Raw genomic sequence first — 24,099 nt, 5'->3', positions numbered from 1 at the left:
AAGTTTTCAAAACTCCGTAGAGTCTTTCCAGAGAAATCTCATTCAGATCTCTGCTTTCCCTGATGGCAGTGATTCTGTGTTCCAGATGTTCAGGAAGGGTTAAGAGAAACTTCATGTTGACCTCTTTCTTGTCGTAGAATTTCCCATTCAGATTTAAATTATTTATCAAATTATTAAGTCTGATAAATACTTCTGAAATCCCTTCACCGGGATGGGAACCAAACTGTTCATACTGAGCCATCAGTATCTCTTTCTTGTTTTCCCTAACTTCCTCTGAGCCTTCATTGATAATCTCTAACGTATCCCAGATTTGCTTGGCGTTCTTACAATTTACAACAGCATTGTACATCACTGGATCTAGAGATTCAACCAAAATTAGTTGAAGAGCATCATCTAAATTCATCTGTTCACTCTCTTCATCTGTGTACTCAGAAAGTTCTTTCGGAATGATCTGATGAGGTATTAACACACCATCCTCTTCGTGTGCTAATATGACATTCATCGGAGTAGTAACACCTTTGTCTAAAATCCCGATGTATTTTCTGTTCGCAGTACGGAGGAATAGGAACATGTGCCTCTTCCATAGGCCAAAGTGTTCCTTGCTGAACGGTGGGATTTTGATGCTACTGATCTTTTGTGTACTCATGTTTAAGGATTTGAAATGAATAGTGTTTGGATGAGATTTGGATTTTTGAAAGAAAAATATTTTAAATTAAAATTAATTTTTGGAATAAAATTAATTCGAATAAAAAATATTTGGACGTTACAGAGTGTGTATAGGATCTGATACGGAAAAATGGTATCAACCGCTCTGATGCCAATTGTTAGGTCCAGAAATGATTGTAGAAGGGGGGGGTTGAATACAATCAGTACCAAATCGTCGCGGAAGTGAATCTGATTGAATATGATTTGTTAATCAGATTATAATTAATTAATATAACAATGTTTGAAGTCGTTATATAATTAAATTGGTTCAGTTTTAATGTCCACTAAAGTTCGTAGAATAAATTCGACAGGGTATATTCTAGATTTAGTGATTAAAACAACCAGGTTATCAAAGCACAGAAAACTGTGGATATAACGATCAAGCAAGTTACGAACAACTTGAAAGCTTTACAAATGCTTTGATTACAAAGTGAATGAACACTAAAAATGAAGGATGCAATGCCATATTTATAGGCAAAGCATTTGTACTTGTAAGACAATTGAAAGACAAGACAATTGTAAGTAGCAAAGACAAAGTGGAAGGGGCAAGACAATTTTAGATTGCCTTGCAAGCACAAAACACAGCAGAAAGACAATTTTAGAGCTAGCAAGACAATTTAGAGCTCGGTCAGACAATTATATTGTCTTGGCAGTGTTGTTCTCTCGGCCAGACAATCCAATTGTCTTGGCAGTGCACCTTCGGTCAGACAATCAAAGATTGTCTTGAAAGACTCAGGAATTGTCTTGCAGGCATTCCCTCGGTCAGACAATCTATTGTCTTGCAGGCAATGTAACTTCGGTCAGACAATTACCATTCGGTAAGACAATCAACAAATGTCTTGCACGCCAACTGATTTCTTCGGTAAGACAATGACTGGTTGTCTTGGCAGTTGATTCAGGAACATTTCGGTAAGACAATTCTATTGAGATTGTCTTGCCGAATTTTAACAAGACAAAACAGATTGTCTTGATGCCAAAGGGTAGGTGATTGAAATGTAATTTGTAGATTATATTTAAATAGAAAATTATCCACTTAATTAATTTAATCATATAAATTCATAAATTAAATTAATTCGAGAGTGAATTAATTTAACAAATAAATTACATAATTAATTTAATTATTTGAGAAGTGAAATAATAATCTATTAAATATTAAATCACCCCTTCTTCAGTAGAATAGCTTCCCGTCTTCTTTAAACATTAATAACTCCGTCTTGATCGGTCGAACGAACGAACCACCAACTCTGCTTGACTTCAAATATTCAATTTGAATAACTGATACACAGATGTACTGTCTGGTTCATCTGTATCTAGTTAAATCAAATATTCTTTGTCAAATAAACATTTAAGAATTTGATTTGTTCGTCGAGTCTTCGTCTTGTAAGTACTTCTTCATTAAATGGAATCTTCTGATAAAATAAAGTATAGAAACTTTATATCTTCTGAACTCCTGGACGTGCCACGAAAATTTATTTGTGCACTGAGGCTTGAACATATTAATGAACTTCTTTCAGTGGTGTGCAGCAGCATCCTGGAATTTATCTGACATATAATTCCCATAAATCATTTGACGTTCTTCGTACGGATTCCGTTGACTTGCTATTTACTGAGCTTTCTTATCTGAGTTGAGTTGTACCTCTTTAAATACAAATAGGCTGAACATATGCCTTTCAGTATATACAATTTATTTGCGCTTCTCTGACGGGTGCGATCATACCAGCACTAATGCACCGGATCACATCAGAACTCCGAAGTCAAGCGTGCTTGGGCGTGAGTAGTACTAGGATGGGTGACCCCCTGGGAAGTCCTCGTGTTGCATCCCTTTTTCGATTTTTTTCCCATCCGTTTATTTAGACCAACTTTTCTTCGATTATGGGTTAATACAACATTCTTTTCCGAACTTTCCTTTAAAATGTCTTCATCATCATTTTTTAATTTTTTAATTTTTTATTTCTTTATTTTTGCTATTATTTTTATATTTATTAAACAAAATAACACATTCTGAAGTCTGTATATACAATTTATTTGCGCTTCTCTGACGGGTGCGATCATACCAGCACTAATGCACCGGATCCATCAGAACTCCGAAGTTAAGCGTGCTTGGGCGAGAGTAGTACTAGGATGGGTGACCCTCTGGGAAGTCCTCGTGTTGCACCCCTTTTTCGATTTTTTTCTCATCCGTTTTTTTAGACCAACTTTTCTTCGATTATGGTATAATACAACATTCTTTTCCGAACTTTCCTTTAAAATGTCTTCATCATCATTTTTTAATTTTTTATTCTTTTATTTCTTTATTTTTGCTATTATTTTTATATTTATTAAACAAAATAACACATTCTGAAGTCTGTATATACAATTTATTTGCGCTTCTCTGACGGGTGCGATCATACCAGCACTAATGCACCGGATCCCATCAGAAGTCCGAAGTCAAGCGTGCTTGGGCGAGAGTAGTACTAGGATGGGTGACCCCCTGGGAAGTCCTCGTGTTGCACCCCTTTTTCGATTTTTTTCCCATCTGTTTTTTTTAGACCAACTTTTCTTCGATTATGGTATAATACAACATTCTTTTCCGAACTTTCATTTAAAATGTCTTCATCATCATTTTTTAATTTTTAATTCTTTTATTTCTTTATTTTTGCTATTATTTTTATATTTATTAAACAAAATAACACATTCTGAAGTCTGTATATACAATTTATTTGCGCTTCTCTGACGGGTGCGATCATACCAGCACTAATGCACCGGATCCCATTAGAACTCCGAAGTTAAGCGTGCTTGGGCGAGAGTAGTACTAGGATGGGTGACCCCCTGGGAAGTCCTCGTGTTGCCCCCTTTTTCGATTTTTTTCCCATCCCTTTTTTTAGACCAACTTTTCTTCGATTATGGTATAATACAGCATTCTTTTCCGAACTTTCCTTTAAAATGTCTTCATCATCATTTTTTAATTTTTTATTCTTTTATTTCTTTATTTTTGCTATTATTTTTATATTTACTAAACAAAATAACACATTCTGAAGTTACTCCTTGAGACTCGAATGGAATATCAACCTTCCTCTTCCATGGAGATGCATTCAAGAACTGAAGTTGCTCTACTTCCTCTTCACCTCCGAATTCAGCTTCACCTGTTAGAACCCTTTCCAAGATGTCAGTTTTCAGCCTTGGGTCAATTTCTGGATGAGCTGCAGCTTCTATTGGCTCCACCTTGAAGCATTCTTCTTCGTCAGTTGGAAATTTCATTGCGTTGAACACTTTAAAAGTGACACTCTGATCTTGAACTCTCATTGTAAGCTCTCCCTTTTGCACATCGATCAAAGTTTGGCCTGTAGCTAAGAACGACCTTCCCAAGATAATGGGAATCCTCTCATCCTCCTCAAAGTCTAGAATGACAAAATCAGCAGGGAAGATGAGCTTATCCACCTTAACCAAGACATCTTCCACTATACCTCTCGGGTATGTGATGGACCGATCAGCGAGTTGTAAGTACATGTTTGTAGGTTTCGGCTCCGACAGACCAAGTTTCTTAAAGACAGATAACGGCATCAGATTGATGCTAGCTCCCAAGTCACACAAGCACTTGTCGAAAGATATCTTTCCAATAGTACAAGGTATCGTGAAACTTCCCGGATCTTTCAGTTTCGGAGGCAATTTCTGCTGCAGCACCGCACTGCACTCCTCGGTCAAAGCTACAGTCTCCAATTCCTCAAGTTTGAGTTTCTGAGAAAGAATACCTTTCATGAATTTAGCATAACTCGGCATTTGCTCTAGAGCCTCCGCAAAAGGTATGTTGATTTGTAATTTCTTCAAGACCTCTAGAAATTTTGCGAATTGTTTGTCGAGCTTATGCTTTTGAAGTCTCTTCGGAAACGGGGGAGGTGGATATACTTGCTTGACCCCAATATCAGCTTTCGGGCTAGATTTCTCGGCTGAATCCTTGCTTGCTTCCTCGTTGATTTTATTCTTGTCAGCTTCAACAACAGTTTTTCCACTATCTGACTTAGATGAGAGCACGGGTGTCTCAACCTGTTGATCACTCTCTTCCTTGTTTTGCTCTGTTGCTGATTCTTTTTCCTTCGTAACCTTTCCGGACCTTAAGGTGACAGCCTGTACCTGTTCCTTCATCTCTTTCTTACCCGGATTGGCCTCGGTATCACTAGGAAGCGTTCCTTGTGGTCTGTTTATCAACGCGTTGGCAATCTGCCCAATCTGATTCTCCAAAGTTTTGATTGACACCGCTTGGCTTTTAATCATTAATTTCATCTCTTCCCATTCAGATCTTTCGTTGGAAGACTGTCCAGCCACCCCATGATTTTGTTGCTGGAATCCAGGTGGATGGAATTGCTGCTTCGGTGCAAACTGTTGTTGAAAACCAGAAGGGTTAAAAGGTCTAGATCCTTGCTGCTGAAACTGTTGCTGTTGTTGTGGCATGTAATTCTGATTATTGCTCCAGCTGAAATTCGGATGATTCCGATTATTAGGATGATAAGTGGCCGGAGCTGGCTGTTGTGACCTCTGAAAGTTGCTCACAAACTGAGCTGACTCGCCAGATATGGCACACTGATCAGTGGAATGTGTACCCGCACAAAGCTCACAAACTGAAGGTGGCTGTTGAATCCCCAAGTTTACCAAAGAGTCCATCTTCATAGTAAGAGCCTTGATTTGCGCAGTCAAGGCTGTAGTAGCATCAACATCCAGGATACCTACTACTTTGTCCTGATGAAGACGCTGAGCAGGATTCTGATATTCGTTTGCAGCCATCATCTCGATCAACTCATAAGCCTCCTCATAACTCTTAGTCAATAGAGCTCCACCTGATGCTGCATCGAGCATTGGTCTCGATTGAGGTCCCAAGCCATTATAGAAGCAATTAATCACCATCCAATCAGGCATCCCATGATGTGGGCACTTTCGCAGCATCTCCTTGTAGCGTTCCCATGCCTCACATAAAGTTTCACCAGATAGCTGAGAGAATTGAGTGATAGCATTCCTCATTGCAGCTGTTTTGGCCATAGGGAAGAACTTAGAAAGAAATTTCTGAGCCAGATCCTCCCATGTCGTAATAGATCCTGCAGGAAGAGAATGCAACCATCCCTTAGCTTTATCCCTCAAAGAAAACGGGAACAGCCTCAATTTAATGGCATCTTCCGTAACACAATTGAACTTGAAAGTGTCACAGATCTCAATGAAATCCCGAATATGCATATTAGGATCCTCTGTCGGAGAACCCCCAAACTGCACTGAGTTCTGTACCATCTGAATAGTGCTCGGTTTGATCTCAAAAGTGTTGGCCTCGATCGCTGGCCTGACAATGCTCGATTGAATGTCATTGATTTTAGGCTCAGAGAAAGCCTTCAGAGCCTTAGTGGCATTCACAGCTGGTGGTTGATCAACCATCGTATCAATCTCTATCGTTTCTTCCTTAACTAATGCTTCCTTACGAGCCTGAGAGCGTGTTCGCATACACGTCACTCAAGTACCTGAAACACACACAACGAACTAAAGTGAGAAAAGAATCCAAGTCACTGAACTTAAACGACCACTAATGACAAGCACATAAACTAAAATAAAACACCGAGTCCCCGGCAGCGGCGCCAAAAACTTGTTCGCACAAAATCACGCAAGCGTACGTGGTCACAAGTAGTAAAGAATCAAATTCAGTTCGTTCCCACAAAGACTGGTGTATTCAGAATTATGCACTTATGCACCAATGTATGATTATTATTCAATGCTTAGACAAGTATCAAATTGGGTTTTGGTTTTCTACTTAACTAATTCGATTTGAATTATGAAACTAAGAATTATAAACTAAGAGAATAACGATTTACTAATGAGAATAAAACATGGGATTCTAGCTTCATTAACAACTTCATTCAGAGTTCTACCTTTATTCGATTGTAATGGTTGATAACTAATCAGATAACACGAGACTGATACACGCTAACTGTCGTTATACGTGCACCATACTGCTACACATCCACAATTAAGATAGAAGGTAAACAGACACCAATTATGCTTAGACCCTATATGTCTATAGAATTTGAAAACATAACGGTTGAAGAGCAAGTTATCTATCAAGATTACATAGGGCGATGCAAGATGGGTAAAATCACATCACAAGTCATGTTATCGAACACGAAACCTATGCTCGCATGGCAAGTTCTAAATCAATATATCCACTGTCGCTTCAATAAAGATTAACAAGCAATCTTAGATGTTAGCTACGCATCCAAGACGAATAAGCACAACCAATACGAGGAAATTAACTACTGAAATTTATCGATAAATCCGCTAAAATCCCATGACAATGATTAGTTCATAATCGAACTTCTCATCATCATGGGTTCGAATGTAAACATGGTACTGAATAGTTTAAACAATATCAAAAGAGTAAAACAAGAGTTTCGAAACAAATCCGAATGAGCATCCAAAAGTATCGCCTAATTGGAAGAAGACAAAAGAAAACTATGAATCTAGATCTTCTCCGTAGCCGTCACGTGCTCCTTAGAATGTTTCTAGGTTATGTGTTTAGTCCCCCAAAGCCTTTCTTAAACTTCCCCAGCGATCGGGCCTTCAAACGGATCAGAAACGGGCAAAACGGGCCTAAATTCGCTGCCAGTTTGGTGCCGGTGCGCCAGATTTGGGGCGGGTGCGCCAACGGGGCAGGTGCGCCATATTTGGGGCGGGTGCCCCAATTCAGCAGCCCACTTCTTTGTCCATAACTTTTGACTCGCGCATCCGATTTCTTCGCCGTTTTTTTTCAATGAAAGCTATGAATCTCCTCTTCGTTCTCCTCCAAAGAAACCTACACAACATCATACTAAAACATATCAAAAACATCAAAAGCTTGAGCCCAGATCATCCATTTAAGTCAAAACGAAAGCTTCCAAGTGGATATAAAATCCACTTATCATGTTGCACCCCTTTTTCGATTTTTTTCCCATCCGTTTTTTTTAAACCAACTTTTCTTCGATTATGGTATAATACAACATTCTTTTCCGAACTTTCCTTTAAAATGTCTTCATCATCATTTTTTAATTTTTTATTCTTTTATTTCTTTATTTTTGCTATTATTTTTATATTTATTAAACAAAATAACACTTTCGGAAGTCTGTATATACAATTTATTTGCGCTTCTTTGACGGGTTCGATCATACCAGCACTAATGCACCGGATCCCATAAGAACTCCGAAGTTAAGCGGCTTGGGCGAGAGTAGTACTTGGATGGGTGACCCCCTGGGAAGTCCTCGTGTTGCACCACTTTTTCGATTTTTTTCCCATCCGTTTGTTTTTAAACCAACTTTTCTTCGATAATGGTATAATACAACATTCTTTTCCGAACTTTCCTTTAAAATGTCTTCATCGTCATTTTTTAATTTTTTATTCTTTTATTTCTTTATTTTTGCTATTATTTTTATATTTATTAAACAAAATAACACATTCTGAAGTCTGTATATACAATTTATTTGCGCTTCTCTGACTGGTGCCATCATACCAGCACCAATGCACCGGATCCCATCAGAACTCCGAAGTTAAGCGTGCTTGGGCGAGAGTAGTACTAGGATGGGTGACCCCCTGGGAAGTCCTCGTGTTGCACCCCTTTTTCGATTTTTTTCCCATCCGTTTTTTTTAGACCAACTTTTCTTCGATTATGGTATAATACAACATTCTTTTCCGAACTTTCCTTTAAAATGTCTTCATCATCATTTTTTAATTTTTTATTCTTTTATTCTTTTATTTTTGCTATTATTTTTATATTTATTAAACAAAATAACACATTCTGAAGTCTGTATATACAATTTATTTGCGCTTCTCTGACGGGTGCGATCATACCAGCAATAATGCACCGGATTCCATCAGAACTCCAAAGTTAAGTGTGCTTGGGCGAGAGTAGTACTAGGATGGGTGACCCCCTGGGAAGTCCTCGTGTTGCACCCCTTTTTCGGTTTTTTTTCCCATCCGATTTTTTTAGGGGTGTTCGAGGTGCGGGTGGTGCGGTTTTTACCTAAAACCGCAGACCAACCCGCATATGCGGTTTGGTTAAAAACTTAAACCGCGACCGCACCGCGTAAATCAAAAACCACGTAAACCACACCGCATAAATGCGGTGCGGTGCAGTGCGGTCTATGCGGTTTGTGCGGTCTAACAATTTTACTTTTACAATTATAAAAAAATTCAAAATTACAATAAAATTTAGAAGTCACTAAATAATTCGTCTCTTCATTGAGTGGCCAAATCAACATCCGAGTGTAAAATCACATTACAAATAGTCAATTACAAACTCAAAAGCAGCTTCATATTTGGCATACTAGACAGTGGCAGTAGCTATCACAGTGGTATATAAAAACAAGTACATGTCAAATGAACTGTGAAGAGATGAGAGTCGCAGGGTTAATATTAGGTTACACTATTGTTGGGCTGGGCTAATCTGAAATATGGGCCAAAATAAATATATGATATAAATATTATATATACATATATTATATTATATAAATATTATAATATATATATATATATATATATATTATATGTGGTGCGGTGCGGTTTGAACCGTGATACCTAAATCTCAAACCACAACCCGCAGCGCACCGCGCGGTTTGTAAAAAATTCAACCCGCAACCGCACCACAAAAATTTTAAACCGCATTTTGTGGTGCGGTTTGGTGCGGTGTGGGCGGTTTGTGCGGTGTGGGCGGTTCGGTGAACACCCCTAGTTTTTTGTAAACCAACTTTTCTTCGATTATGGTATAATAGAACATTCTTTTCCGAACTTTCCTTTAAAATGTCTTCATCATCACTTTTTAATTTTTTAATTTTTTATTCTTTTATTTCTTTATTTTTGCTATTATTTTTATATTTATTAAACAAAATAACACATTCTGAAGTCTGTATATACAATTTATTTGCGCTTTTCTGACGGGTGCGATCATACCAGCACTAATGCACCGGATCCCATCAGAAGTCCGAAGTCAAGCGTGCTTGGGCGAGAGTAGTACTAGGATGGGTGACCCCCTGGGAAGTCCTCGTGTTGCACCCCTTTTTCGATTTTTTTCCCATCCCTTTTTTTAGACCAACTTTTCTTCGATTATGGTATAATACAACATTCTTTTCCGAACTTTCCTTTAAAATGTCTTCATCATCATTTTTTAATTTTTTATTCTTTCATTTCTTTATTTTTGCTATTATTTTTATATTTACTAAACAATATAAAACATTCTGAAGTCTGTATATACAATTTATTTGCGCTTCTCTGACGGGTGCGATCATACCAGCACTAATGCACCGGATCCCATCAGAACTCCGAAGTGAAGCGTGCTTATGCGAGAGTAGTACTAGGATGGGTGACCCCCTGGGAAGTCCTCGTGTTGCACCCCTTTTTCGATTTTTTTCCCATCCGTTTTTTTTAGACCAACTTTTCTTCGATTATGGGTTAATACAACATTCTTTTCCGAACTTTCCTTTAAAATGTCTTCATCATCATTTTTTAATTTTTTATTCTTTTATTTCTTTCTTTTTGCTATTATTTTTATATTTATTAAACAAAATAACACATTCTGAAGTCTGTATATACAATTTATTTGCGCTTCTTTGACGGGTGCGATCATACCAGCACTAATGCACCGGATCCCATCAAAACTCCGAAGTTAAGCGTGCTTGGGCGAGAGTAGTACTAGGATGGGTGACCCCCTGGGAAGTCCTCGTGTTGCACCCCTTTTTCGATTTTTTTCCCATCCGTTTTTTTTAGACCAACTTTTCTTCGATTATGGTATAATACAACATTCTTTTCCGAACTTTCGTTTAAAATGTCTTCATCATCATTTTTTAATTTTTTATTCTTTTATTACAATATTTTTGCTATTATTTTTATATTTATTAAACAAAATAACACATTCTGAAGTCTGTATATACAATTTATTTGCGCTTCTCTGACGGGTGCGATCATACCAGCACTAATGCACCGGATCCCATCAGAAGTCCGAAGTCAAGCGTGCTTGGGCGAGAGTAGTACTAGGATGGGTGACCCCCTGGGAAGTCCTCGTGTTGCACCCCTTTTTCGATTTTTTTCCCATCCCTTTTTTTAGACCAACTTTTCTTCGATTATGGTATAATACAACATTCTTTTCCGAACTTTCCTTTAAAATGTCTTCATCATCATTTTTTAATTTTTTATTCTTTTATTTCTTTATTTTTGCTATTATTTTTATATTTACTAAACAATATAACACATTCTGAAGTGTGTATATACAATTTATTTGCGCTTCTCTGACGGGTGCGATCATACCAGCACTAATGCACCGGATCCCATCAGAACTCCGAAGTTAAGCGTGCTTGGGCGAGAGTAGTACTAGGATGGGTGACCCCCTTGGAAGTCCTCGTGTTGCACCCCTTTTTTGATTTTTTTCGCATCCGTTTTTTTTAAACCAACTTTTCTTCGATTATGGTATAGTACAACATTCTTTTCCGAACTTTCCTTTAAAATGTCTTCATCATCATTTTTTAATTTTTTATTCTTTTATTTCTTTATTTTTGCTATTATTTTTATATTTACTAAACAAAATAACACATTATGAAGTCTGTATATACAACTTATTTGCGCTTCTTTGACGGGTGCGATCATACCAGCACTAATGCACCGGATCCCATCAGAACCCCGAAGTTAAGCGTGCTTGGGCGAGAGTAGTACTAGGATGGGTGACCCCCTTGGAAGTCCTCGTGTTGCATCCCTTTTTCGATTTTTTTCCCATCCGTTTTTTTTAAACCAACTTTTTTTCGATTATGGTATAGTACAACATTCTTTTCCGAACTTTCCTTTAAAATGTCTTCATCATCATTTTTTAATTTTTTATTCTTTTATTTCTTTCTTTTTGCTATTATTTTTATATTTATTAAACAAAATAACACATTCTGAAGTCTGTATATAAAATTTATTTGCGCTTCTTTGACGGGTGCGATCATACCAGCACTAATGCACCGGATCCCATCAGAAGTCCGAAGTCAAGCGTGCTTGGGCGAGAGTAGTACTAAGATGGGTGACCCCCTGGGAAGTCCTCGTGTTGCACCCCTTTTTCGATTTTTTTCCCATCCGTTTTTTTTAGACCAACTTTTCTTCGATTATGGTATAATACAACATTCTTTTCCGAACTTTCGTTTAAAATGTCTTCATCATCATTTTTTAATTTTTTTTATTCTTTTATTTCAATATTTTTGCTATTATTTTTATATTTATTAAACAAAATAACACATTCTGAAGTCTGTATATACAATTTATTTGCGCTTCTCTGACGGGTGCGATCATACCAGCACTAATGCACCGGATCCCATCAGAAGTCCGAAGTCAAGCGTGCTTGGGCGAGAGTAGTACTAGGATGGGTGACCCCCTGGGAAGTCCTCGTGTTGCACCCCTTTTTCGATTTTTTTCCCATCCGTTTTTTTTAGACCAACTTTTCTTCGATTATGGTATAGTACAACATTCTTTTCCGAACTTTCCTTTAAAATGTCTTCATCATCATTTTTTAATTTTTTATTCTTTTATTTCTTTCTTTTTGCTATTATTTTTATATTTACTAAACAATATAAAACATTCTGAAGTCTGTATATACAATTTATTTGCGCTTCTCTGACGGGTGCGATCATACCAGCACTAATGCACCGGATCCCATCAGAACTCCGAAGTGAAGCGTGCTTATGCGAGAGTAGTACTAGGATGGGTGACCCCCTGGGAAGTCCTCGTGTTGCACCCCTTTTTCGATTTTTTTCCCATCCGTTTTTTTTAGACCAACTTTTCTTCGATTATGGGTTAATACAACATTCTTTTCCGAACTTTCCTTTAAAATGTCTTCATCATCATTTTTTAATTTTTTATTCTTTTATTTCTTTCTTTTTGCTATTATTTTTATATTTATTAAACAAAATAACACATTCTGAAGTCTGTATATACAATTTATTTGCGCTTCTTTGACGGGTGCGATCATACCAGCACTAATGCACCGGATCCCATCAAAACTCCGAAGTTAAGCGTGCTTGGGCGAGAGTAGTACTAGGATGGGTGACCCCCTGGGAAGTCCTCGTGTTGCACCCCTTTTTCGATTTTTTTCCCATCCGTTTTTTTTAGACCAACTTTTCTTCGATTATGGTATAATACAACATTCTTTTCCGAACTTTCGTTTAAAATGTCTTCATCATCATTTTTTAATTTTTTATTCTTTTATTACAATATTTTTGCTATTATTTTTATATTTATTAAACAAAATAACACATTCTGAAGTCTGTATATACAATTTATTTGCGCTTCTCTGACGGGTGCGATCATACCAGCACTAATGCACCGGATCCCATCAGAAGTCCGAAGTCAAGCGTGCTTGGGCGAGAGTAGTACTAGGATGGGTGACCCCCTGGGAAGTCCTCGTGTTGCACCCCTTTTTCGATTTTTTTCCCATCCCTTTTTTTAGACCAACTTTTCTTCGATTATGGTATAATACAACATTCTTTTCCGAACTTTCCTTTAAAATGTCTTCATCATCATTTTTTAATTTTTATTCTTTTATTTCTTTATTTTTGCTATTATTTTTATATTTACTAAACAATATAACACATTCTGAAGTGTGTATATACAATTTATTTGCGCTTCTCTGACGGGTGCGATCATACCAGCACTAATGCACCGGATCCCATCAGAACTCCGAAGTTAAGCGTGCTTGGGCGAGAGTAGTACTAGGATGGGTGACCCCCTTGGAAGTCCTCGTGTTGCACCCCTTTTTTGATTTTTTTCGCATCCGTTTTTTTTAAACCAACTTTTCTTCGATTATGGTATAGTACAACATTCTTTTCCGAACTTTCCTTTAAAATGTCTTCATCATCATTTTTTAATTTTTTATTCTTTTATTTCTTTATTTTTGCTATTATTTTTATATTTACTAAACAAAATAACACATTATGAAGTCTGTATATACAACTTATTTGCGCTTCTTTGACGGGTGCGATCATACCAGCACTAATGCACCGGATCCCATCAGAACCCCGAAGTTAAGCGTGCTTGGGCGAGAGTAGTACTAGGATGGGTGACCCCCTTGGAAGTCCTCGTGTTGCATCCCTTTTTCGATTTTTTTCCCATCCGTTTTTTTTAAACCAACTTTTTTTCGATTATGGTATAGTACAACATTCTTTTCCGAACTTTCCTTTAAAATGTCTTCATCATCATTTTTTAATTTTTTATTCTTTTATTTCTTTCTTTTTGCTATTATTTTTATATTTATTAAACAAAATAACACATTCTGAAGTCTGTATATAAAATTTATTTGCGCTTCTTTGACGGGTGCGATCATACCAGCACTAATGCACCGGATCCCATCAGAAGTCCGAAGTCAAGCGTGCTTGGGCGAGAGTAGTACTAAGATGGGTGACCCCCTGGGAAGTCCTCGTGTTGCACCCCTTTTTCGATTTTTTTCCCATCCGTTTTTTTTAGACCAACTTTTCTTCGATTATGGTATAATACAACATTCTTTTCCGAACTTTCGTTTAAAATGTCTTCATCATCATTTTTTAATTTTTTTTATTCTTTTATTTCAATATTTTTGCTATTATTTTTATATTTATTAAACAAAATAACACATTCTGAAGTCTGTATATACAATTTATTTGCGCTTCTCTGACGGGTGCGATCATACCAGCACTAATGCACCGGATCCCATCAGAAGTCCGAAGTCAAGCGTGCTTGGGCGAGAGTAGTACTAGGATGGGTGACCCCCTGGGAAGTCCTCGTGTTGCACCCCTTTTTCGATTTTTTTCCCATCCCTTTTTTTAGACCAACTTTTCTTCGATTATGGTATAATACAACATTCTTTTCCGAACTTTCCTTTAAAATGTCTTCATCATCATTTTTTAATTTTTTATTCTTTCATTTCTTTATTTTTGCTATTATTTTTATATTTACTAAACAATATAAAACATTCTGAAGTCTGTATATACAATTTATTTGCGCTTCTCTGACGGGTGCGATCATACCAGCACTAATGCACCGGATCCCATCAGAACTCCGAAGTTAAGCGTGCTTGGGCGAGAGTAGTACTAGGATGGGTGACCCCCTTGGAAGTCCTCGTGTTGCACCCCTTTTTCGATTTTTTTCGCATCAGTTTTTTTTTAAACCAACTTTTCTTCGATTATGGTATAGTACAACATTCTTTTCCGAACTTTCCTTTAAAATGTCTTCATCATCATTTTTTAATTTTTTATTCTTTTATTTCTTTATTTTTGCTATTATTTTTATATTTACTAAACAATATAACACATTCTGAAGTCTGTATATACAATTTATTTGCGCTTCTCTGACGGGTGCGATCATACCAGCACTAATGCACCGGATCCCATCAGAACCCCGAAGTTAAGCGTGCTTGGGCGAGAGTAGTACTAGGATGGGTGACCCCCTTGGAAGTCCTCGTGTTGCACCCCTTTTTCGATTTTTTTCCCATCCGTTTTTTTTAAACCAACTTTTCTTCGATTATGGTATAGTACAACATTCTTTTCCGAACTTTCCTTTAAAATGTCTTCATCATCATTTTTTAATTTTTTATTCTTTTATTATTTTATTTTTGCTATTATTTTTATATTTATTAAACAAAATAACACATTCTGAAGTCTGTATATACAATTTATTTGCGCTTCTCTGACGGGTGCGATCATACCAGCAATAATGCACCGGATTCCATCAGAACTCCAAAGTTAAGCGTGCTTGGGCGAGAGTAGTACTAGGATGGGTGACCCCCTGGGAAGTCCTCGTGTTGCACCCCTTTTTTGGTTTTTTTTCCCATCCGATTTTTTTAGGGGTGTTCGAGGTGCGGGTGGTGCGGTTTTTACCTAAAACCGCAGACCAACCCTCATATGCGGTTTGGTTAAAAACTTAAACCGCGACCGCACCGCGTAAATCAAAAACCACGTAAACCACACCGCATAAATGCGGTGCGGTGCAGTGCGGTCTATGCGGTTTGTGCGGTCTAACAATTTTACTTTTACAATTATAAAAAAATTCAAAATTACAATAAAATTTAGAAGTCACTAAATAATTCGTCTCTTCATTGAGTGGCCAAATCAACATCCGAGTGTAAAATCACATTACAAATAGTCAATTACAAACTCAAAAGCAGCTTCATATTTGGCATACTAGACAGTGGCAGGAGCTATCACAGTGGTATATAAAAACAAGTACATGTCAAATGAACTGTGAAGAGATGAGAGTCGCAGGGTTAATATTAGGTTACACTATTGTTGGGCTGGGCTAATCTGAAATATGGGCCAAAATAAATATATGATATAAATATTATAATATATATATATATATATATATATATATATATATATATATATTATATGTGGTGCGGTGCGGTTTGAACCGTGATACCTAAATCTCAAACCACAACCCGCAGCGCACCGCGCGGTTTGTAAAAAATTCAACCCGCAACCGCAACACAAAAATTTTAAACCGCATTTTGTGGTGCGGTTTGGTGCGGTGTGGGCGGTTTGTGCGGTGTGGGCGGTTCGGTGAACACCCCTAGTTTTTTGTAAACCAACTTTTCTTCGATTATGGTATAATAGAACATTCTTTTCCGAACTTTCCTTTAAAATGTCTTCATCATCACTTTTTAATTTTTTAATTTTTTATTCTTTTATTTCTTTATTTTTGCTATTATTTTTATATTTATTAAACAAAATAACACATTCTGAAGTCTGTATATACAATTTATTTGCGCTTTTCTGACGGGTGCGATCATACCAGCACTAATGCACCGGATCCCATCAGAATTCCGAAGTTAAGCGTGCTTGGGCGAGAGTAGTACTAGGATGGGTGACCCCCTGGGAAGTCCTCGTGTTGCACCCCTTTTTCGATTTTTTTCCCATCCGTTTTTTTAAACCAACTTTTCTTCGATTATGGTATAATACAACATTCTTTTCCGAACTTTCCTTTAAAATGTCTTCATCATCATTTTTTAATTTTTTATTCCTTTATTTCTTTATTTTTGCTATTATTTTTATATTTATTAAACAAAATAACACATTCTGAAGTCTGTATATACAATTTATTTGCGCTTCTCTGACGGGTGCGATCATACCAGCACTAATGCACCGGATCCCATCAGAACTCCGAAGTGAAGCGTGCTTATGCGAGAGTAGTACTAGGATGGGTGACCCCCTGGGAAGTCCTCGTGTTGCACCCCTTTTTCGATTTTTTTCCCATCCGTTTTTTTTAGACCAACTTTTCTTCGATTATGGGTTAATACAACATTCTTTTCCGAACTTTCCTTTAAAATGTCTTCATCATCATTTTTTAATTTTTTATTCTTTTATTTCTTTCTTTTTGCTATTATTTTTATATTTATTAAACAAAATAACACATTCTGAAGTCTGTATATACAATTTATTTGCGCTTCTTTGACGGGTGCGATCATACCAGCACTAATGCACCGGATCCCATCAAAACTCCGAAGTTAAGCGTGCTTGGGCGAGAGTAGTACTAGGATGGGTGACCCCCTGGGAAGTCCTCGTGTTGCACCCCTTTTTCGATTTTTTTCCCATCCGTTTTTTTTAGACCAACTTTTCTTCGATTATGGTATAATACAACATTCTTTTCCGAACTTTCGTTTAAAATGTCTTCATCATCATTTTTTAATTTTTTATTCTTTTATTACAATATTTTTGCTATTATTTTTATATTTATTAAACAAAATAACACATTCTGAAGTCTGTATATACAATTTATTTGCGCTTCTCTGACGGGTGCGATCATACCAGCACTAATGCACCGGATCCCATCAGAAGTCCGAAGTCAAGCGTGCTTGGGCGAGAGTAGTACTAGGATGGGTGACCCCCTGGGAAGTCCTCGTGTTGCACCCCTTTTTCGATTTTTTTCCCATCCCTTTTTTTAGACCAACTTTTCTTCGATTATGGTATAATACAACATTCTTTTCCGAACTTTCCTTTAAAATGTCTTCATCATCATTTTTTAATTTTTTATTCTTTTATTTCTTTATTTTTGCTATTATTTTTATATTTACTAAACAATATAACACATTCTGAAGTGTGTATATACAATTTATTTGCGGTTCTCTGACGGGTGCGATCATACCAGCACTAATGCACCGGATCCCATCAGAACTCCGAAGTTAAGCGTGCTTGGGCGAGAGTAGTACTAGGATGGGTGACCCCCTTGGAAGTCCTCGTGTTGCACCCCCTTTTCGATTTTTTTCGCATCCGTTTTTTTTAAACCAACTTTTCTTCGATTATGGTATAGTACAACATTCTTTTCCGAACTTTCCTTTAAAATGTCTTCATCATCATTTTTTAATTTTTTATTCTTTTATTTCTTTATTTTTGCTATTATTTTTATATTTACTAAACAAAATAACACATTATGAAGTCTGTATATACAACTTATTTGCGCTTCTTTGACGGGTGCGATCATACCAGCACTAATGCACCAGATCCCATCAGAACCCCGAAGTTAAGCGTGCTTGGGCGAGAGTAGTACTAGGATGGGTGACCCCCTTGGAAGTCCTCGTGTTGCACCCCTTTTTCGATTTTTTTCGCATCCGTTTTTTTTAAACCAACTTTTTTTCGATTATGGTATAGTACAACATTCTTTTCCGAACTTTCCTTTAAAATGTCTTCATCATCATTTTTTAATTTTTTATTCTTTTATTTCTTTCTTTTTGCTATTATTTTTATATTTATTAAACAAAATAACACATTCTGAAGTCTGTATATAAAATTTATTTGCGCTTCTTTGACGGGTGCGATCATACCAGCACTAATGCACCGGATCCCATCAGAAGTCCGAAGTCAAGCGTGCTTGGGCGAGAGTAGTACTAAGATGGGTGACCCCCTGGGAAGTCCTCGTGTTGCACCCCTTTTTCGATTTTTTTCCCATCCGTTTTTTTTAGACCAACTTTTCTTCGATTATGGTATAATACAACATTCTTTTCCGAACTTTCGTTTAAAATGTCTTCATCATCATTTTTTAATTTTTTTATTCTTTTATTTCAATATTTTTGCTATTATTTTTATATTTATTAAACAAAATAACACATTCTGAAGTCTGTATATACAATTTATTTGCGCTTCTCTGACGGGTGCGATCATACCAGCACTAATGCACCGGATCCCATCAGAAGTCCGAAGTCAAGCGTGCTTGGGCGAGAGTAGTACTAGGATGGGTGACCCCCTGGGAAGTCCTCGTGTTGCACCCCTTTTTCGATTTTTTTCCCATCCCTTTTTTTAGACCAACTTTTCTTCGATTATGGTATAATACAATATTCTTTTCCGAACTTTCCTTTAAAATGTCTTCATCATCATTTTTTAATTTTTTATTCTTTCATTTCTTTATTTTTGCTATTATTTTTATATTTACTAAACAATATAAAACATTCTGAAGTCTGTATATACAATTTATTTGCGCTTCTCTGACGGGTGCGATCATACCAGCACTAATGCACCGGATCCCATCAGAACTCCGAAGTTAAGCGTGCTTGGGCGAGAGTAGTACTAGGATGGGTGACCCCCTTGGAAGTCCTCGTGTTGCACCCCTTTTTCGATTTTTTTCGCATCAGTTTTTTTTTAAACCAACTTTTCTTCGATTATGGTATAGTACAACATTCTTTTCCGAACTTTCCTTTAAAATGTCTTCATCATCATTTTTTAATTTTTTATTCTTTTATTTCTTTATTTTTGCTATTATTTTTATATTTACTAAACAATATAACACATTCTGAAGTCTGTATATACAATTTATTTGCGCTTCTCTGACGGGTGCGATCATACCAGCACTAATGCACCGGATCCCATCAGAACCCCGAAGTTAAGCGTGCTTGGGCGAGAGTAGTACTAGGATGGGTGACCCCCTTGGAAGTCCTCGTGTTGCACCCCTTTTTCGATTTTTTTCCCATCCGTTTTTTTTAAACCAACTTTTCTTCGATTATGGTATAATACAACATTCTTTTCCGAACTTTCCTTTAAAATGTCTTCATCATCATTTTTTAATTTTTTATTCCTTTATTTCTTTATTTTTGCTATTATTTTTATATTTATTAAACAAAATAACACATTCTGAAGTCTGTATATACAATTTATTTCCGCTTCTCTGACGGGTGCGATCATACCAGCACTAATGCACCGGATCCCATCAGAACTCCGAAGTGAAGCGTGCTTATGCGAGAGTAGTACTAGGATGGGTGACCCCCTGGGAAGTCCTCGTGTTGCACCCCTTTTTCGATTTTTTTCCCATCCGTTTTTTTTAGACCAACTTTTCTTCGATTATGGGTTAATACAACATTCTTTTCCGAACTTTCCTTTAAAATGTCTTCATCATCATTTTTTAATTTTTTATTCTTTTATTTCTTTCTTTTTGCTATTATTTTTATATTTATTAAACAAAATAACACATTCTGAAGTCTGTATATATAATTTATTTGCGCTTCTTTGACGGGTGCGATCATACCAGCACTAATGCACCGGATCCCATCAGAACTCCGAAGTTAAGCGTGCTTGGGCGAGAGTAGTACTAGGATGGGTGACCCCCTGGGAAGTCCTCGTGTTGCACCCCTTTTTCGATTTTTTTCCCATCCGTTTTTTTAGACCAACTTTTCTTCGATTATGGTATAATACAACATTCTTTTCCGAACTTTCGTTTAAAATGTCTTCATCATCATTTTTTAATTTTTTATTCTTTTATTTCAATATTTTTGCTATTATTTTTATATTTATTAAACAAAATAACACATTCTGAAGTCTGTATATACAATTTATTTGCGCTTCTCTGACGGGTGCGATCATACCAGCACTAATGCACCGGATCCCATCAGAAGTCCGAAGTCAAGCGTGCTTGGGCGAGAGTAGTACTAGGATGGGTGACCCCCTGGGAAGTCCTCGTGTTGCACCCCTTTTTCGATTTTTTTCCCATCCCTTTTTTTAGACCAACTTTTCTTCGATTATGGTATAATACAACATTCTTTTCCGAACTTTCCTTTAAAATGTCTTCATCATCATTTTTTAATTTTTTATTCTTTTATTTCTTTATTTTTGCAATTATTTTTATATTTACTAAACAATATAACACATTCTGAAGTCTGTATATACAATTTATTTGCGCTTCTCTGACGGGTGCGATCATACCAGCACTAATGCACCGGATCCCATCAGAACTCCGAAGTTAAGCGTGCTTGGGCGAGAGTAGTACTAGGATGGGTGACCCCCTTGGAAGTCCTCGTGTTGCACCCCTTTTTCGATTTTTTTTCGCATCCGTTTTTTTTAAACCAACTTTTCTTCGATTATGGTATAGTACAACATTCTTTTCCGAACTTTCCTTTAAAATGTCTTCATCATCATTTTTTAATTTTTTATTCTTTTATTTCTTTATTTTTGCTATTATTTTTATATTTACTAAACAAAATAACACATTATGAAGTCTGTATATACAACTTATTTGCGCTTCTTTGACGGGTGCGATCATACCAGCACTAATGCACCGGATCCCATCAGAACCCCGAAGTTAAGCGTGCTTGGGCGAGAGTAGCCCTAGGATGGGTGACCCCCTTGGAAGTCCTCGTGTTGCACCCCTTTTTCGATTTTTTTCCCATCCGTTTTTTTTAAACCAACTTTTTTTCGATTATGGTATAGTACAACATTCTTTTCCGAACTTTCCTTTAAAATGTCTTCATCATCATTTTTTAATTTTTTATTCTTTTATTTCTTTCTTTTTGCTATTATTTTTATATTTATTAAACAAAATAACACATTCTGAAGTCTGTATATAAAATTTATTTGCGCTTCTTTGACGGGTGCGATCATACCAGCACTAATGCACCGGATCCCATCAGAAGTCCGAAGTCAAGCGTGCTTGGGCGAGAGTAGTACTAAGATGGGTGACCCCCTGGGAAGTCCTCGTGTTGCACCCCTTTTTTGATTTTTTTCCCATCCGTTTTTTTTAGACCAACTTTTCTTCGATTATGGTATAATACAACATTCTTTTCCGAACTTTCGTTTAAAATGTCTTCATCATCATTTTTTAATTTTTTTATTCTTTTATTTCAATATTTTTGCTATTATTTTTATATTTATTAAACAAAATAACACATTCTGAAGTCTGTATATACAATTTATTTGCGCTTCTCTGACGGGTGCGATCATACCAGCACTAATGCACCGGATCCCATCAGAAGTACGAAGTCAAGCGTGCTTGGGCGAGAGTAGTACTAGGATGGGTGACCCCCTGGGAAGTCCTCGTGTTGCACCCCTTTTTCGATTTTTTTCCCATCCCTTTTTTTAGACCAACTTTTCTTCGATTATGGTATAATACAACATTCTTTTCCGAACTTTCCTTTAAAATGTCTTCATCATCATTTTTTAATTTTTTATTCTTTTATTTCTTTATTTTTGCTATTATTTTTATATTTACTAAACAATATAAAACATTCTGAAGTCTGTATATACAATTTATTTGCGCTTCTCTGACGGGTGCGATCATACCAGCACTAATGCACCGGATCCCATCAGAACTCCGAAGTTAAGCGTGCTTGGGCGAGAGTAGTACTAGGATGGGTGACCCCCTTGGAAGTCCTCGTGTTGCACCCCTTTTTCGATTTTTTTCGCATCCGTTTTTTTTTAAACCAACTTTTCTTCGATTATGGTATAGTACAACATTCTTTTCCGAACTTTCCTTTAAAATGTCTTCATCGTCATTTTTTAATTTTTTATTCTTTTATTTCTTTATTTTTGCTATTATTTTTATATTTACTAAACAATATAACACATTCTGAAGTCTGTATATACAATTTATTTGCGCTTCTCTGACGGGTGCGATCATATCAGCACTAATGCACCGGATCCCATCAGAACCCCGAAGTTAAGCGTGCTTGGGCGAGAGTAGTACTAGGATGGGTGACCCCCTTCGAAGTCCTCGTGTTGCACCCCTTTTTCCGATTTTTTTCCCATCCGTTTTTTTTAAACCAACTTCTCTTCGATTATGGTATAGTACAACATTCTTTTCCGAACTTTCCTTTAAAATGTCTTCATCATCATTTTTTAATTTTTTATTCTTTTATTTCTTTATTTTTGCTATTATTTTAATATTTATTAAACAAAATAACACATTCTGAAGTCTGTATATACAATTTATTTGCGCTTCTTTGACGGGTGCGATCATACCAGCACTAATGCACCGGATCCCATAAGAACTCCGAAGTTAAGCGTGCTTGGGCGAGAGTAGTACTAGGATGGGTGACCCCCTGGGAAGTCCTCGTGTTGCACCCCTTTTTCGATTTTTTCCCATCCGTTTTTTTTAGACCAACTTTTCTTCGATTATGGGTTAATACAACATTCTTTTCCGAACTTTCCTTTAAAATGTCTTCATCATCATTTTTTAATTTTTTTATTCTTTTATTCCAATATTTTTGCTATTATTTTTATATTTATTAAACAAAATAACACATTCTGAAGTCTGTATATACAATTTATTTGCGCTTCTCTGACGGGTGCGATCATACCAGCACTAATGCACCGGATCCCATCAGAACTCCGAAGTCAAGCGTGCTTGGGCGAGAGTAGTACTAGGATGGGTGACCCCCTGGGAAGTCCTCGTGTTGCACCCCTTTTTCGATTTTTTTCCCATCCGTTTTTTTAGACCAACTTTTCTTCGATTATGGTATAATACAACATTCTTTTCCGAACTTTCCTTTAAAATGTCTTCATCATCATTTTTTAATTTTTTATTCTTTTATTTCTTTATTTTTGCTATTATTTTTATATTTATTAAACAAAACAACATATTCTGAAGTCTGTATATATAATTTATTTGCGCTTCTCTGACGGGTGCGATCATACCAGCAATAATGCACCGGATTCCATCAGAACTCCGAAGTTAAGCGTGCTTGGGCGAGAGTAGTACTAGGATGGGTGACCCCCTGGGAAGTCCTCGTGTTGCACCCCTTTTTCGGTTTTTTTCCATCCGTTTTTTTTAAACCAACTTTTCTTCGATTATGGTATAATACAACATTCTTTTCCGAACTTTCCTTTAAAATGTCTTCATCATCACTTTTAATTTTTTATTCTTTATTTCTTTATTTTGCTATTATTTTTATATTTATTAAACAAAATAACACATTCTGAAGTCTGTATATACAATTTATTTGCGCTTCTCTGACGGGTGCGATCATACCAGCACTAATGCATCGGATCCATCAGAACTCCGAAGTTAAGCGTGCTTGGGCGAGAGTAGTACTACGATGGGTGACCCCCTGGGAAGTCCTCGTGTTGCACCCCTTTTTCGATTTTTTTCCCATCCGTTTTTTTAGACCAACTTTTCTTCGATTATGGTATAATACAACATTCTTTTCCGAACTTTCTTTAAAATGTCTTCATCATC

The 24,099-nt window shown here is 36.7% G+C and overlaps 49 non-coding genes across 49 annotated transcripts; all 49 read left to right on the top strand.

The window, feature by feature from the left end:
- Positions 1-2,408: 2,408 nt before the first annotated feature.
- Positions 2,409-2,527, top strand: LOC135148916 (5S ribosomal RNA). Its single transcript, XR_010286993.1, has one exon. It is a non-coding gene; the product is annotated as a 5S ribosomal RNA (ribosomal RNA).
- A 218-nt stretch (positions 2,528-2,745) lies between these two features.
- LOC135148951 (5S ribosomal RNA) lies at positions 2,746-2,863 on the top strand. Its single transcript, XR_010287027.1, has one exon. It is a non-coding gene; the product is annotated as a 5S ribosomal RNA (ribosomal RNA).
- A 218-nt stretch (positions 2,864-3,081) lies between these two features.
- On the top strand, positions 3,082-3,200 carry LOC135148926 (5S ribosomal RNA). The gene has a single exon (XR_010287003.1). It is a non-coding gene; the product is annotated as a 5S ribosomal RNA (ribosomal RNA).
- Positions 3,201-3,419: 219 nt separating this feature from the next.
- On the top strand, positions 3,420-3,538 carry LOC135148893 (5S ribosomal RNA). The gene has a single exon (XR_010286970.1). It is a non-coding gene; the product is annotated as a 5S ribosomal RNA (ribosomal RNA).
- A 2,052-nt stretch (positions 3,539-5,590) lies between these two features.
- On the top strand, positions 5,591-5,697 carry LOC135148577 (small nucleolar RNA R71). Its single transcript, XR_010286657.1, has one exon. It is a non-coding gene; the product is annotated as a small nucleolar RNA R71 (small nucleolar RNA).
- Positions 5,698-7,842: 2,145 nt separating this feature from the next.
- LOC135148992 (5S ribosomal RNA) lies at positions 7,843-7,960 on the top strand. The gene has a single exon (XR_010287068.1). It is a non-coding gene; the product is annotated as a 5S ribosomal RNA (ribosomal RNA).
- A 220-nt stretch (positions 7,961-8,180) lies between these two features.
- On the top strand, positions 8,181-8,299 carry LOC135148945 (5S ribosomal RNA). Its single transcript, XR_010287021.1, has one exon. It is a non-coding gene; the product is annotated as a 5S ribosomal RNA (ribosomal RNA).
- A 219-nt stretch (positions 8,300-8,518) lies between these two features.
- Positions 8,519-8,637, top strand: LOC135148962 (5S ribosomal RNA). Its single transcript, XR_010287038.1, has one exon. It is a non-coding gene; the product is annotated as a 5S ribosomal RNA (ribosomal RNA).
- A 979-nt stretch (positions 8,638-9,616) lies between these two features.
- Positions 9,617-9,735, top strand: LOC135148925 (5S ribosomal RNA). The gene has a single exon (XR_010287002.1). It is a non-coding gene; the product is annotated as a 5S ribosomal RNA (ribosomal RNA).
- A 218-nt stretch (positions 9,736-9,953) lies between these two features.
- On the top strand, positions 9,954-10,072 carry LOC135148969 (5S ribosomal RNA). The gene has a single exon (XR_010287045.1). It is a non-coding gene; the product is annotated as a 5S ribosomal RNA (ribosomal RNA).
- A 219-nt stretch (positions 10,073-10,291) lies between these two features.
- On the top strand, positions 10,292-10,410 carry LOC135148901 (5S ribosomal RNA). The gene has a single exon (XR_010286978.1). It is a non-coding gene; the product is annotated as a 5S ribosomal RNA (ribosomal RNA).
- A 219-nt stretch (positions 10,411-10,629) lies between these two features.
- On the top strand, positions 10,630-10,748 carry LOC135148924 (5S ribosomal RNA). Its single transcript, XR_010287001.1, has one exon. It is a non-coding gene; the product is annotated as a 5S ribosomal RNA (ribosomal RNA).
- Positions 10,749-10,966: 218 nt separating this feature from the next.
- On the top strand, positions 10,967-11,085 carry LOC135148879 (5S ribosomal RNA). Its single transcript, XR_010286956.1, has one exon. It is a non-coding gene; the product is annotated as a 5S ribosomal RNA (ribosomal RNA).
- A 219-nt stretch (positions 11,086-11,304) lies between these two features.
- On the top strand, positions 11,305-11,423 carry LOC135148950 (5S ribosomal RNA). The gene has a single exon (XR_010287026.1). It is a non-coding gene; the product is annotated as a 5S ribosomal RNA (ribosomal RNA).
- A 219-nt stretch (positions 11,424-11,642) lies between these two features.
- On the top strand, positions 11,643-11,761 carry LOC135148941 (5S ribosomal RNA). Its single transcript, XR_010287017.1, has one exon. It is a non-coding gene; the product is annotated as a 5S ribosomal RNA (ribosomal RNA).
- A 221-nt stretch (positions 11,762-11,982) lies between these two features.
- On the top strand, positions 11,983-12,101 carry LOC135148923 (5S ribosomal RNA). Its single transcript, XR_010287000.1, has one exon. It is a non-coding gene; the product is annotated as a 5S ribosomal RNA (ribosomal RNA).
- Positions 12,102-12,320: 219 nt separating this feature from the next.
- LOC135148967 (5S ribosomal RNA) lies at positions 12,321-12,439 on the top strand. Its single transcript, XR_010287043.1, has one exon. It is a non-coding gene; the product is annotated as a 5S ribosomal RNA (ribosomal RNA).
- Positions 12,440-12,658: 219 nt separating this feature from the next.
- Positions 12,659-12,777, top strand: LOC135148899 (5S ribosomal RNA). The gene has a single exon (XR_010286976.1). It is a non-coding gene; the product is annotated as a 5S ribosomal RNA (ribosomal RNA).
- Positions 12,778-12,996: 219 nt separating this feature from the next.
- LOC135148921 (5S ribosomal RNA) lies at positions 12,997-13,115 on the top strand. The gene has a single exon (XR_010286998.1). It is a non-coding gene; the product is annotated as a 5S ribosomal RNA (ribosomal RNA).
- Positions 13,116-13,332: 217 nt separating this feature from the next.
- Positions 13,333-13,451, top strand: LOC135148877 (5S ribosomal RNA). The gene has a single exon (XR_010286954.1). It is a non-coding gene; the product is annotated as a 5S ribosomal RNA (ribosomal RNA).
- Positions 13,452-13,670: 219 nt separating this feature from the next.
- Positions 13,671-13,789, top strand: LOC135148949 (5S ribosomal RNA). Its single transcript, XR_010287025.1, has one exon. It is a non-coding gene; the product is annotated as a 5S ribosomal RNA (ribosomal RNA).
- Positions 13,790-14,008: 219 nt separating this feature from the next.
- LOC135148939 (5S ribosomal RNA) lies at positions 14,009-14,127 on the top strand. Its single transcript, XR_010287015.1, has one exon. It is a non-coding gene; the product is annotated as a 5S ribosomal RNA (ribosomal RNA).
- Positions 14,128-14,348: 221 nt separating this feature from the next.
- On the top strand, positions 14,349-14,467 carry LOC135148920 (5S ribosomal RNA). The gene has a single exon (XR_010286997.1). It is a non-coding gene; the product is annotated as a 5S ribosomal RNA (ribosomal RNA).
- Positions 14,468-14,685: 218 nt separating this feature from the next.
- On the top strand, positions 14,686-14,804 carry LOC135148876 (5S ribosomal RNA). Its single transcript, XR_010286953.1, has one exon. It is a non-coding gene; the product is annotated as a 5S ribosomal RNA (ribosomal RNA).
- A 220-nt stretch (positions 14,805-15,024) lies between these two features.
- Positions 15,025-15,143, top strand: LOC135148931 (5S ribosomal RNA). The gene has a single exon (XR_010287008.1). It is a non-coding gene; the product is annotated as a 5S ribosomal RNA (ribosomal RNA).
- A 219-nt stretch (positions 15,144-15,362) lies between these two features.
- LOC135148955 (5S ribosomal RNA) lies at positions 15,363-15,481 on the top strand. The gene has a single exon (XR_010287031.1). It is a non-coding gene; the product is annotated as a 5S ribosomal RNA (ribosomal RNA).
- A 966-nt stretch (positions 15,482-16,447) lies between these two features.
- On the top strand, positions 16,448-16,566 carry LOC135148882 (5S ribosomal RNA). The gene has a single exon (XR_010286959.1). It is a non-coding gene; the product is annotated as a 5S ribosomal RNA (ribosomal RNA).
- Positions 16,567-16,784: 218 nt separating this feature from the next.
- On the top strand, positions 16,785-16,903 carry LOC135148966 (5S ribosomal RNA). Its single transcript, XR_010287042.1, has one exon. It is a non-coding gene; the product is annotated as a 5S ribosomal RNA (ribosomal RNA).
- A 219-nt stretch (positions 16,904-17,122) lies between these two features.
- LOC135148898 (5S ribosomal RNA) lies at positions 17,123-17,241 on the top strand. Its single transcript, XR_010286975.1, has one exon. It is a non-coding gene; the product is annotated as a 5S ribosomal RNA (ribosomal RNA).
- Positions 17,242-17,460: 219 nt separating this feature from the next.
- Positions 17,461-17,579, top strand: LOC135148919 (5S ribosomal RNA). Its single transcript, XR_010286996.1, has one exon. It is a non-coding gene; the product is annotated as a 5S ribosomal RNA (ribosomal RNA).
- A 218-nt stretch (positions 17,580-17,797) lies between these two features.
- LOC135148875 (5S ribosomal RNA) lies at positions 17,798-17,916 on the top strand. The gene has a single exon (XR_010286952.1). It is a non-coding gene; the product is annotated as a 5S ribosomal RNA (ribosomal RNA).
- Positions 17,917-18,135: 219 nt separating this feature from the next.
- LOC135148959 (5S ribosomal RNA) lies at positions 18,136-18,254 on the top strand. Its single transcript, XR_010287035.1, has one exon. It is a non-coding gene; the product is annotated as a 5S ribosomal RNA (ribosomal RNA).
- A 219-nt stretch (positions 18,255-18,473) lies between these two features.
- LOC135148938 (5S ribosomal RNA) lies at positions 18,474-18,592 on the top strand. Its single transcript, XR_010287014.1, has one exon. It is a non-coding gene; the product is annotated as a 5S ribosomal RNA (ribosomal RNA).
- Positions 18,593-18,812: 220 nt separating this feature from the next.
- On the top strand, positions 18,813-18,931 carry LOC135148918 (5S ribosomal RNA). The gene has a single exon (XR_010286995.1). It is a non-coding gene; the product is annotated as a 5S ribosomal RNA (ribosomal RNA).
- A 218-nt stretch (positions 18,932-19,149) lies between these two features.
- LOC135148874 (5S ribosomal RNA) lies at positions 19,150-19,268 on the top strand. The gene has a single exon (XR_010286951.1). It is a non-coding gene; the product is annotated as a 5S ribosomal RNA (ribosomal RNA).
- Positions 19,269-19,488: 220 nt separating this feature from the next.
- Positions 19,489-19,607, top strand: LOC135148930 (5S ribosomal RNA). Its single transcript, XR_010287007.1, has one exon. It is a non-coding gene; the product is annotated as a 5S ribosomal RNA (ribosomal RNA).
- A 219-nt stretch (positions 19,608-19,826) lies between these two features.
- On the top strand, positions 19,827-19,945 carry LOC135148965 (5S ribosomal RNA). Its single transcript, XR_010287041.1, has one exon. It is a non-coding gene; the product is annotated as a 5S ribosomal RNA (ribosomal RNA).
- Positions 19,946-20,164: 219 nt separating this feature from the next.
- Positions 20,165-20,283, top strand: LOC135148827 (5S ribosomal RNA). Its single transcript, XR_010286904.1, has one exon. It is a non-coding gene; the product is annotated as a 5S ribosomal RNA (ribosomal RNA).
- Positions 20,284-20,501: 218 nt separating this feature from the next.
- LOC135148917 (5S ribosomal RNA) lies at positions 20,502-20,620 on the top strand. Its single transcript, XR_010286994.1, has one exon. It is a non-coding gene; the product is annotated as a 5S ribosomal RNA (ribosomal RNA).
- Positions 20,621-20,838: 218 nt separating this feature from the next.
- LOC135148873 (5S ribosomal RNA) lies at positions 20,839-20,957 on the top strand. The gene has a single exon (XR_010286950.1). It is a non-coding gene; the product is annotated as a 5S ribosomal RNA (ribosomal RNA).
- A 220-nt stretch (positions 20,958-21,177) lies between these two features.
- LOC135148987 (5S ribosomal RNA) lies at positions 21,178-21,296 on the top strand. Its single transcript, XR_010287063.1, has one exon. It is a non-coding gene; the product is annotated as a 5S ribosomal RNA (ribosomal RNA).
- A 219-nt stretch (positions 21,297-21,515) lies between these two features.
- LOC135148937 (5S ribosomal RNA) lies at positions 21,516-21,634 on the top strand. The gene has a single exon (XR_010287013.1). It is a non-coding gene; the product is annotated as a 5S ribosomal RNA (ribosomal RNA).
- Positions 21,635-21,854: 220 nt separating this feature from the next.
- LOC135148980 (5S ribosomal RNA) lies at positions 21,855-21,973 on the top strand. The gene has a single exon (XR_010287056.1). It is a non-coding gene; the product is annotated as a 5S ribosomal RNA (ribosomal RNA).
- Positions 21,974-22,191: 218 nt separating this feature from the next.
- LOC135148872 (5S ribosomal RNA) lies at positions 22,192-22,310 on the top strand. Its single transcript, XR_010286949.1, has one exon. It is a non-coding gene; the product is annotated as a 5S ribosomal RNA (ribosomal RNA).
- Positions 22,311-22,530: 220 nt separating this feature from the next.
- Positions 22,531-22,649, top strand: LOC135148976 (5S ribosomal RNA). Its single transcript, XR_010287052.1, has one exon. It is a non-coding gene; the product is annotated as a 5S ribosomal RNA (ribosomal RNA).
- Positions 22,650-22,869: 220 nt separating this feature from the next.
- On the top strand, positions 22,870-22,988 carry LOC135148855 (5S ribosomal RNA). The gene has a single exon (XR_010286932.1). It is a non-coding gene; the product is annotated as a 5S ribosomal RNA (ribosomal RNA).
- Positions 22,989-23,207: 219 nt separating this feature from the next.
- Positions 23,208-23,326, top strand: LOC135148859 (5S ribosomal RNA). The gene has a single exon (XR_010286936.1). It is a non-coding gene; the product is annotated as a 5S ribosomal RNA (ribosomal RNA).
- A 218-nt stretch (positions 23,327-23,544) lies between these two features.
- Positions 23,545-23,663, top strand: LOC135148912 (5S ribosomal RNA). Its single transcript, XR_010286989.1, has one exon. It is a non-coding gene; the product is annotated as a 5S ribosomal RNA (ribosomal RNA).
- Positions 23,664-23,878: 215 nt separating this feature from the next.
- Positions 23,879-23,996, top strand: LOC135148973 (5S ribosomal RNA). Its single transcript, XR_010287049.1, has one exon. It is a non-coding gene; the product is annotated as a 5S ribosomal RNA (ribosomal RNA).
- The last annotated feature ends 103 nt before the right edge of the window (positions 23,997-24,099 follow it).

Source organism: Daucus carota, chromosome 8, assembly GCF_001625215.2.
Source record: "Daucus carota subsp. sativus chromosome 8, DH1 v3.0, whole genome shotgun sequence".
Taxonomy (NCBI): Eukaryota; Viridiplantae; Streptophyta; class Magnoliopsida; order Apiales; family Apiaceae; genus Daucus; species Daucus carota.
The sequence above is the reverse complement of the archived record's forward strand: the minus strand, read 5'-3'. Positions and strand labels throughout refer to the sequence as shown.